The sequence below is a fragment of the Mangifera indica genome, chromosome 3, assembly GCF_011075055.1.
Source record: "Mangifera indica cultivar Alphonso chromosome 3, CATAS_Mindica_2.1, whole genome shotgun sequence".
NCBI lineage: Eukaryota > Viridiplantae > Streptophyta > Magnoliopsida > Sapindales > Anacardiaceae > Mangifera > Mangifera indica.
Window position 1 is genome coordinate 14815907 of NC_058139.1, and position 11839 is coordinate 14827745.

An 11839-nucleotide genomic window follows, 5' to 3' on the forward strand; every position below is an offset into this window, starting at 1 on the left:
AATGCTATAAAGCTTGATGATATTTTTCATAATAAACAACAATTGAAAGATGTTGCAAAGCAATTCACCCTACAAGAAGGATTTCAATACAAGGTCAAGAACTCTGATAAGAGGCGATGAAATATTAAGTGTGAGTTTGAAAATTGCCAATGGTATATATTTGCAACCAAATCCAAAGTCAGTGAAGTGTTTCAAATCAGTCAAATAAATCCAACCTACACATGTTCAGTTGATCAAATAATGTCATATCACCAATAAGTTGAGGCCCAAGGTTTAGGTCAATTAATAAGGTCAAAGTTTGTGTTGATTGATCGAATTTATCGATTAAAAGAAATAATTATGGATATTGCTGACCAGTATAAAATTGACATTTCATATTTATAGGCTTAGAGGTCAAGAAATTGGGCTTTAAATTTACTGAGGGCTTACCGAAAGAATCATTTATGCTCTTATCGGATTATTACTATAATTTACAATGAACTAATCTTAGAACCATTACCGCTATTGAAACGGATGATGACCATTGATTTAAGTAATTTTTTCATGGCATTAGGATGTTTCATTCATGCATTTAGAGAATATTTTCGACGTTTTATTTGCATTAACGTTGCTTTCCTTAAATGTCGATATCTAGGTCATTTATTCCTTATGATGGGTTCGATGGTAATAATCAGATATACCCCATTGGTTTCGATGTCGGTAAAAAAAAAGATCATGACATGTGGTGTTAGTTTCTCAGAAAGTTAAAGAATGCATCCATGACATCTGCAAGTTGATGATAATCTCAGATCGACATCATATTATATACTCTGCAGTGGCTGAAGTCTTTTTAGATATCTACCATGGATGTTATTGTCATCACCTTTTTTGTAACATGCGGGCAAAGTACAAACGAGACTCAAAGGTAACATGTTTAAATATGTATCAAATTTTTATTCTGAGGGACATTTTTTTATAAATTTTGATCATAAAGTTTTTATATTATTTATTAACTTGTAAGTTATGGGTGCATATTGGAAAACTACAAAACCATATACAGAAGCAGTTTTTGAGGCTATGATGCGATCTCTTGATGCAATGAATTCTTAAGTTAGGGTTTATCTACACAAGGTTGGATTTGAGTGATGAAGCAGAACACACTTTCTAGGTCATCGATACAACATCATGACAACTAATATTGCAGAGTCATTTAATGCCCTTGTCAGACATGCACAGGGTCTGCCTATCACAATGCTCGCCAAGTTCATTTGTGGTATCTTGCAATAATGGTTTTACGATAGGAGAAATCATGCAAACACATACCCAATTATTAACAACTATGTATTTGAATATGTATTTCTTCCCTTATGTTTGTTATTAACATATGTGTTATTAATATTTTTTTCAAATTGTAGATGAATGTCTTAACTTTGTCATCCCTTAGACGGAGGAGAATATCAGCCGTCATCTATCAAAGTCTGTGAGCTTGAAGGTTCGACCAATTACACCTATTTGATATCAAATTGTTGGTTTTAGTGGATATATGGATATTATGGACTTTAATGAAATATCTTGTACATGTAGAAAGTTTCAGCTTTCATCTATTCTATGCAAGCATGTCGTCGTTGTTGTAAGACACATGAGGCTCATAAGTGTCAATGCATAGGTTCATCTATTCTTCCATACCGAGTTTTATCTTGCAATATATGGAGAACTTGTAAATCCTCTTAGAAACCAATCAGAATGGTTATATACACAAGAAGAAAGAGTTATCCTATCCCCCATTCTCATAGTCATCGTCCGGGTCACTATTGCAATAGAAATCGATATCTTTTACAAGGGAAAAATCGACATCCTTTACAATGGTAGATACATGGACATTGCGGACTTTAATGAAATATTTTGTACATGTAGAAAGTTTCAACTTTCACCTATTCTATGCAAACATGTTATTATTGTTGCAAGACACATGAGACTTAAAAGTGTCAATGCATGGGTTCATCTATTCTTCTGCACCGAGTTTTATCTTGTAATATATGAGAAACCTATCAATTCTCTTGGAAACCAATCAGAATGGTTGCATACACCAGAAGAAAGAGTTATCATGTCTTATGTTCTCATAGTCATCATTTGGGTCGCCATTGCAACAGAAATCGATATCCTTTACAAGGGAAAAATTGACATCCTTTACAATGGTGGATACATGGACATTGTGGACTTCAATGAAATATCTTATATATGTAAAAAGTTTCAACTTTCACCTATTGTGTGTAAGCATATCATTGCTATTGCAAGACATATGAGGCTCAAAAGTGTCAATGCATAGGTTCATCCATTCTTCTACACCGAGTTTTATCTTACAATATATGAGGAACCTGTTAATCCTCTTGGAAACCAATCAGAATGGTTGCATACACCAGAAGAAAGAGTTATTTTGTCCCTCGTTCTCATAGTCATCGTCTGAATCACCATTGCAATAGAAATTGGCATCCTTTACAATGGTGGATACATGGACATTGTGGACTTCAATGAAATATCTTGTAAATGTAGAAAGTTTCAGCTTTCACCTATTATGTGCAAGCATGTCGTTGTTGTTGTAAGACATATGAAGCTCAGAAGTGACCATGCATGGGTTCATCCATTCTTTCGCATCGAGTTTTATCTTGCAATATATGAGGAACCTGTCAATCCTCTTGGAAACTAATCAGAATGGTTGCATACACCAGAAGAAAGAGTTATCCTGTCCCCCATTCTCATAGTCGTCTTTCGGGTCGCCATTGCAATAGAAATCGACATCTTTTACAAGGGAAAAATGTTACACCCAGGATTTGCAGTCGTTGTAAAGAACTAGGGCATGTTCGAACTGAATATAAAAGCCCAACACCAATCCTGAGCTCTACCCATAGGGTTCATCCAAAAAAGGTAAAGGATCAAGATCTTGATAAGTTTTTGTTTAGTTTTATTAATTATATGATTCATAACTGTTGTTCAAATAATATGTAATCGATGTATTTTGATTATTGTTTCAAATATATAATTGTATTCACATGTGATGCAATAAATTTAGTGTGAATAATTTCTTCATTTCATATTTGTTAGAATGAACATTATTCTTCCAATTATTAGAATTAACTTTTCTTGATTTGATTAATGTATGTTTTACCTGTGTATTAAGCTGAACTTATAAAAATCAATAAATTATGTCATTGAACCTGAACTATATTAAATAAACAATAATGATATTAATGTTGAAAATATTTTTAAGTATTTTACTAATACCATAATTTAAAGTTAATAATATCATTCTAATCTCATATAATTATTTTCGTGATAAAATTATTTAAAAAATAAAATCAAATGCATATTCATATATAATAATAGATAAAGTACATCATACACACAAACACATATAATAAATATATACATAACAACATTTGAAAAACGATAAATAAACAATGATTGAACTAAATATACATCCGTGATCTACTCGATATAGTGGAAATATAACTGCGATGCTAAACATCAATGTATAGAGGTAGACGACTCTTGAGAAAAATCTACGTTCCGTGACAATGCTAAACATTCAAAAAAGCATAACATAAACACATCACAGTCACTAGAGCCTTCGCTCGATGTAACATTAAGGGATCATGTCGTGATGTACGCTTACAAGCTATCCAAAAATCTATCGTCTCTAATAATGTCGGTATGAATGCCTTGTACGGTCACATCGGCCGTTCGAGACACCCTATATTCTCTTAGTATGATACCACAAAGTCATACACCGTTATTAATCAATCACAAAAATTTATAACTCCAACTACCTAATATACGCAGTTGAAGTTTATAAGGATGAAAACTTATAAATAGTGAGAAATTAAAATGGACAGACATGTAGATTATATTATAATTCAACGTAAATTATAGTGAAAATACAATTATGCTATACCATATCAACCATCTCTCATGGTTTGTAAAACAATCCCAGTGTATAATCTATCTTATCCATCTTCATGAAGAGCCTAGGAAACCGATACTCCCTTGTCGGTGTGGTCTGGCAACTATTGCAGGTCATCTCGACATGGCCTACAAAGAAGGTGTGAGCAGTTGTCCAACGTTATGAAACAATCACATGATGATCATCCTAGTGTCGATGTAATATAGTAAAAAAAGAATTCATATGCTGAAATGGTATAAGAAACTTGAATTGTGTTAGTTATTATCGAATATATAAAATTTTTAACCAAATTATATAGTATACATAACTTACATCGTCGATCAGCCACTTGCGTAACTCTACCACAATCCATTAGAAACTATCTTTTAACTTTAGCCCAATGAAGTAAACACCATGCGCACTGGATGGTACAACTTCAGTGTACCACGCTAGGAAAGATTCCTTATGCTTTGCAGCAAAGGATGGAATGGTCCGGATTTGTCGTTTCGCCCTCGCTTTGATTAGATTTGTATAAGGGATAGAACGAGCAGACCCTTTCGGATGACCCGATCATGTGCAATACAAACCAACTGCAAGTACATCAAACTATTAAATCATTATTTTATCTTAAGTAATAATTACGAATTAATCAGTTAATGTTACCTTATCTATGTATGCCGAAAGAGGTTTGATTGCAGAGTCCTCTATTGTAGTCAAGTCAATTGTGCATACCCCCTTGACGAGCCGCAAAATGATAATTTTGAAATTATCAGTGATCAGTATATATGAATATTTATATATTAATTATAATAGATAAACCTTAACTTGGTTTGCATTGGAAACATCCTTCTGTAGGTCCTTGCTCTGTGAACTAATATTTATTACCTATTTGTTTGAGTAGTGGATATCAGCAACCACAACCACTCATCCTGAAATGAAGACAAAATATTTTTTAATAAACATAATAAGTAAAAATACAAATTGATTAATGACATTTCATCAAAAAATATACTACCTCTACAGTTAGAGAAGACATATGAGGCAAACTCTCAATCGATAACACCTAAGGGAAAATACCCTGAATGAGTGAAAGAATAAAATGATAAATGATATTTCATATAAAATGTAATAACTACAATAATGTTCATACCTCATATGGGGGATCTGAAGCAACCGGAGGTTCGACCAAAATGCCTCCATGAGCGGGACCCTATATGAATATATAAAAGGAATTAATCAATGACAATTAATTAAAAAATAGATTGACAACAATAAATGACATACCTCAGATCAGAGAGGTGATGTAATAAAAGGGTCAACCGATAGCCCCTTGTAAGGACTACCCTAAGGTAATAGTAATAGTAATAGCTTTCAGTGACATTTCATATCAAACATAATAAAAATATAATAACAATATTTAACATTAAATATATCTGAGAGATTAAATAGAGCCCTCATATGAGTAATAGGATGGTGACGACTTGTCAATAAGAGACGTCGCCTTGATACCGTCGTGCGTACCCTGTATAAAGTTAATATAAATGTTAGAACAACAACAAAATACAATTTATATAAGGAATAAATAAGATGTGGTTTTATAACTTGATCGGCTAGAGTTAGACATGTACGCGTGACGATTGTTTTTAAATGAGTTAGACAATTCTCTAATCAAGTCATCTGAGAGGACACATCATCGTGTAATCGAGTCATTTGTAAAGACACCTCATAACAGAAATAAGAAATCTCATGTAAAATCATAGTGCCCCTGTGCTACAATACAACATCTATTGTAGATAGACTGGGTGATACTCCTCTATGATCGAATGGGTAGCATAGCCCTCAACTCTAGGAAAGTCTGTGGTCTTGGTCGTTAGGCTTTAAAGTACAAGGGGATATGTAGGCTACTCCATAACAGGGGGTCCTCAAGTGTCCCAAGTGTACCGACAGGTATATCCGAAGGTGGAATGACTAGAGAAGCCTTATCTCCTGTCGGAGGAGGCATCGAAGACGATGAGGAGGAATACGCATTTGGCATACCAGTGTACTCACAGATGTCCACATACCATGGTAGAGCCTCGTCAATCGGTGATGGATGAAGCGGGAATGTGACATCATCTTATTCATGAAGATATATAACTTAACATAATTGCAATATATAATGAATCAGTTGACTCAATGATTAACGATTACATACCTGATCACCAATGAAAATAGTATCCATATGACTCCAAGTAAGAACGTCTCGCGTATGCCATCTAAACATACATGGTGACGTATGGATATCAATCATATCAACCTAATCATATAAAGTGTCCAGTGTCTCATATATCCAATACTGCAATATAACCATTAATGATTAAAATAAATGAAGTCGTATTTTTATCGATTAATATATATAATCAATAAATTTAAACTTACCTAAAATGCAAAAAGAAATCTGTAGAGGTTATATTTATGCATTTCAAGCATCCCTCCAGAATAGACTTTGTCACTTGCCTGCGACATCAACTCATACATCATCGACCATATGACAATGCCCCAAGGATAACAATTAAAACCATACAGATGATCAACCAACTATAAGTATTCAACAGATACTTTCTTTCGTCAATCATTCTTTAACAACACCATATGAAGACAATACAATAAGACCATTTTAACGACATCAATATCATTCACCCCCCATGGCCTAGCCAAAAAAACATGCTCGATATCGTAGTACTACACTTTTGAAGAGCCTCAAAAGTATGTATCTTTGATCCTATGTCCAAATGAGAGAGGAATATACAATGAAAGAGAAGTGAGTCAACTAAATGATAGCCCTATCATCAAATAATACTCAGATGGGCTGAATCCACATTAACCCCGTTAATCCTAAACCATAACTCATCTCAGATGGAGGGCCGATATAGCTGTCGTAAGAGAAATGCATAAACCAACACTCTAAAAAATTTGGTATCGGATAGACGAAGAAGATACCCAAAACATGTCCTCTCAAACAGTCAAAGCTGATCCAGGGTCAGTGTTGAGCTAATTCTGGACAATGCGGTGCATTATGCATGGCATATTACCTTTACTTGAAAGTGTCCTGACTCATCGGGGATTCGTAGTTCGCCTTCGACACGCTTCCTTTGATGAGAAGCATCTTGCAAAAAATTTAGAAAATTGATTGGAATTTCATAAAAAAAACAGATCCCTAAACAAATGCATAAATGAAAAATAAAAAAAAATATATAGAAAGAAAAAAAATGGAAGAACAATCAAAAGAGAAATGAAATTTGAAATCTACATGTTAAAATACCCTAGAATTTTTAAAATCAAAAAATGATTCGAAAATCTAAAAATATGGATTGATACTTCTTTAAAATGAAAAAAATTTGGAAAATGAAACTGAAATTCGAATCCTATATGATAAAATACTCTAGAATATCAACAATTCAAAAATCACTCAGAAATCTGAAGAATACAAATCAATACATCCTAAAATGATGAAATTCAAAAAAAGGGAATTGAAATTCAAATTTTATACATTGAAATACCATATAATGTGAACAATCAAAAAATTATTCAAAAATCTGAAAATAAAAGTCGATATATCCTAAAATAATGAAATTAAAAAAAAAAACTAAAATTCAAATTCTATACGTTGAAATACCTTAGAATGTGAAAAATCAAAAAATCATTCAAAAATCTGAAAATACGAATCGATATATCATAAAATGATAAAATATCGATAAAAAATTTCGTTATTACATCATAAAATGATCCTAAAAAGGCATAAAAATGAAAAACTGAATGTCAAATTCGAAAACTATATAAAACAAGAAAAACAAATATGAAATTTGAAAACTACACATCGAAAAACCCTAGATGTAGAAAATATCAATTTACCCCCTTAACAAATTTCTGCTGCAATAGGTCCAATATTTTTCCCTTGCCCTTTCAGCAATTTTCTAATCTATTAAAGCCCTCGCAGTTTAAAAAAAGTCAATTTCCCCCCAACCCACGTTTTCACTGCATTAGCCTACCGTTTCATGTAAACTTTCAATAAGACCCCCAGTGGACTACCTATTCTTCCCTCGATCCCTAGAATTTTGAAAAAACTAGCATCCCCCCTAACCCATGGGCGATCTCTCCTGCCCGTGGGAGAATTCATTTCGTCCGTGGGATCCACTGTTCTCACGGATCGAGCACTGGTGATTCTAATCCATTTTTTACCAAAAAATCATCATTTTTGTCTCCAATTTCAACATAAATCAAATCTACATATCCTATAACACAAAACCCCTCAAGAAATTCAACCAAAACAATCAAGAATCAAAATATTTTATGCATTGTTCAAAATCAAAACCCTAAAATTTCAAACCTCAAAATCTCTCTCAAATCTCAATAATCTTAACAATAAATTGATTCAAACAAGAGTAGAGAATATGTACTAACCTTCTTTATTATTTTTAATCATTGAAAAACATGAAAATCGATAAAAATCTCTTTGTTCGTGGAACGTCCGTGGGATGCCGTGGGAAAAGCAAAATTCTTTGAATTTGCACAGTGAAACCATGGGAAAATAACAGAGAAAATATGTAAAATTTTTTGTTTATATATAGGGGTAGTTTGGTCATCTCACAAAAAAGGCGCATTTTTGTTAACCCTAATTATTTTGAGTAATTTTGCTTAAACCCCCTTAATTTAAGGCATTTAATAGAATTTCCCTTTTCTAACATTTCATTTAACCTTATATTTATCTAACATTTCATTTAACAACCTCATATATTGTCTTATATCGAAATGCTCCTATATTTTTCTAACATTTCGTTTACAACCTTCATACATGGTTTAATATCAAAATATTTTTCTAAAATTTTTTTAACCCCCTATATTTATCTAACTTTTTATTTAATACCTTTATATGTTGTCTTATATTAGAATGTCCTTATATTTTTCTAAATTTTCATTTAACACCCTCATATGTTGTCTTGTATCAAAATACCCCAATATTTTTTTAACATTTCATTTAAAATCTTCATACATTATTTAATATCAAAATGCCCTGCATATTTTTCTAATATTTTTTTAACGCCCTAATATATTATCAAATATCCAACTGCCCCTTATATATAATATACAAACTTGATTTAACAAATAAAATTAAGTTTTGAATTAAGATTCGTATAAATACCATTTTGTCACAAATTGATTTGTTTCAATTCGAATTCAAAAATATTAATTTTTTTTCTTCTAAACGAATCCAATATGAATTTCTGATTAATAATTTAAATATATAATATTTAGTTGACTATTAAATTTAATATAATATAATTATAATTAAAATTTAATAATTACCAAAAATTATCCGGAGAAGTTAGAAATTTAGATGATGAAAAATTAGATTTTTGTTTTAAATAATTATGATATTATAATAATTAATTAAAAACATTAAAAATATTTTCGTAACAAAAAAAAATTAAAAAAAGAAAAATATATGCTTAAATTATCGGTTCGTGCATAAACAGATGTTATTCAAACTTAAAATTTGAACAAACACGAAACCCAACAAAGTTTATGAATCTAGTATGAAAAATCTTAGACATGAATGAATAAGTCCGAAACCTTGAGTTTGAAATTTTTTTATGAACCCAAATTTCAACAAACCAGATTCATTCAGTACGCGGATTAACAATTTTGTCTTTGACCTTGGGTTGAGTTGGTGGGGCGACTGCGTCAACCGTCACTGTCTCCGATCACGACTAATTCTGATTTTCAAAATACATCTTTGAAGTCGGCCACAACACTCATTCTCTTTTCTCTTTTCTTCTAAAACAAAAGTTTCCCCTCTCTGTGTGTGCCGCTTTGGATGTACGTCAACGCCAGATGGACAAACCATTCACCGGAAACTATCGCATTCTACTCTGGTTCGTCTTTCTGTCCTCCAATATTTTATTCATCATGTTTCTTCGTATTGATTTTTCATCTGTAATCAACACCAACCATGTAAATGTTTATTTAGAGAGCAGAATCAATGAAATTACTAAACAACTTGATGTCGAACGAAATCTTAATCCAAAATCCAATGTAGATTTGTGTCTAGGTCGATATATTTACATTCATGATCTCCCGGTTCGATTCAACGAAGAAATTCTCAAGAACTGTCATTTGATTTCAAGAGAAACTGACAAGTTTGATATGTGTCAAACCATAGAAAACTCGGGCTTCGGTCATCAAATTGAAAATTCTTCAGAGGTTTTATCAAACACAAGCTGGTTTTCTACCAACCAATTCATGTTGGAAGTGATATTCCATAATAGGATGAAGAAGTATGAATGCTTAACCAACGATTCATCAATGGCATCAGCAATTTATGTACCATTCTATGCCGGTCTAGATCTGAGGCGCTATCTTTGGGGATTTAAAGCATCAGTGAGAGATTCATCCGGTCTTAGTCTCGTCAAGTGGCTGGCAGAAAAACCTGAATGGAAAAAAATGTGGGGTGGAGACCATTTCTTGGTTTCCGGAAGGATTTCTCGGGATTTCAGGAGAAAATCAAATAGCAACTATGATTGGGGTAGCAAGTTCAGATTTTTGCCTGAATCTGAGAATATTTCAATGTTGACAATTGAATCAAGCTCGTGAAACAACGATTTTGCAATACCGTACCCAACATATTTTCATCCTTCAAAGGCCAGTGAGGTATTTCAATGGCAGGAAAGAATGAAAAGACAGAAGCGACAGTATTTGTTCTCTTTTGCAGGCGCACCACGATCCAGACAAAAAGGCTCAATCCGGGCTAATATTATCGACCAATGCGAAACTTCAATTCAATCATGTAAATTGGTAGATTGTACTAGTGGGACCACCAATTGCGACAACGCCATTGATGTTATGAAGGTGTTTGAAAGCTCTGTTTTCTGCATGCAGCCTCCTGGAGATTCATTTACAAGAAGATCGATATTCGATTCCATGTTGGCTGGGTGTATTCCAGTTTTTTTCCATCCGGATTCGGCTTACAAGCAATACACATGGCATTTGCCTAAGAATTATTCAAAGTATTCTATATTTATACCAGGGGAACTACTGAGGGATAGGAAGTTCAGGATTGAAGAGAGGCTACTTCAAGTTTCAAAGGAAGAAGTAGTAGCGATGAGAGAGGAAGTTGTAAAGCTAATTCCAAGGATAATATATGCAAATTATAGGTCTAAATTAGAGAGAATTGAAGATGCATTTGATTTAGCGGTGAAAGGAATTCTTGAGAGAATAGAGACAATTCGTAAGGGTGAAAAAATTGAATGACTTGAAGTTCAAACTCTCAGACAAAAAAAATGTTGCAGAAATAAAACAACAGCAAGGAAAGTCATAATTCATTGAATTGAATCTGTATGCATCCAAAAGATATGTTAATTTATTTTTTATTATAATTTAGTGAATTTTTAAAAAAATATTAGTGAGGTCAATGATCAAATAATAATTAGCTTGTCTTCCTTTCTTATTTTGTGATTCATTCCAGCAATTCTTGTCCCACAAATCAGCTTCATATCGTCTTGTCCATGGATGCTTGAAGTCTCGTGGCTTGCTTTTACACGTTCGCTTTACCTTAGTAACAGCAGTACTAGAATTATTAGTACTGCTAGTATTCGCAGTGTTTTCTGTGATGTTAAAAGAGAGTGACTAGTTCATCCCTTGAGAGGGGTTTAAAAATGGAGAGAGAGAGAGAGAGAAAAGCGGCTTAGTATGGAAAGAGAGTGGATTTAGACAAAATAGTTTGTAAAAGAGACTAAATCAATACGGAAGAGAAAGTGGATTACGGGGTTAGAAGTGTGAGGTGGTTTGTGCTTCGTTGGGGTCAAGGGTTGGGGCACTGAGGAAGAAAGAGAGTGAAAGGAAAAGGTGAACCATAAGAGTGTTTAAAGTTTTTTTTATTTGGAAATT

General features: G+C 32.9%; 1 pseudogene; it reads left to right on the forward strand.

Annotated features, from left to right (window-relative positions):
• Positions 1-9482: 9482 nt before the first annotated feature.
• Positions 9483-11297, forward strand: LOC123212243 (annotated as a pseudogene).
• Positions 11298-11839: the final 542 nt, after the last annotated feature.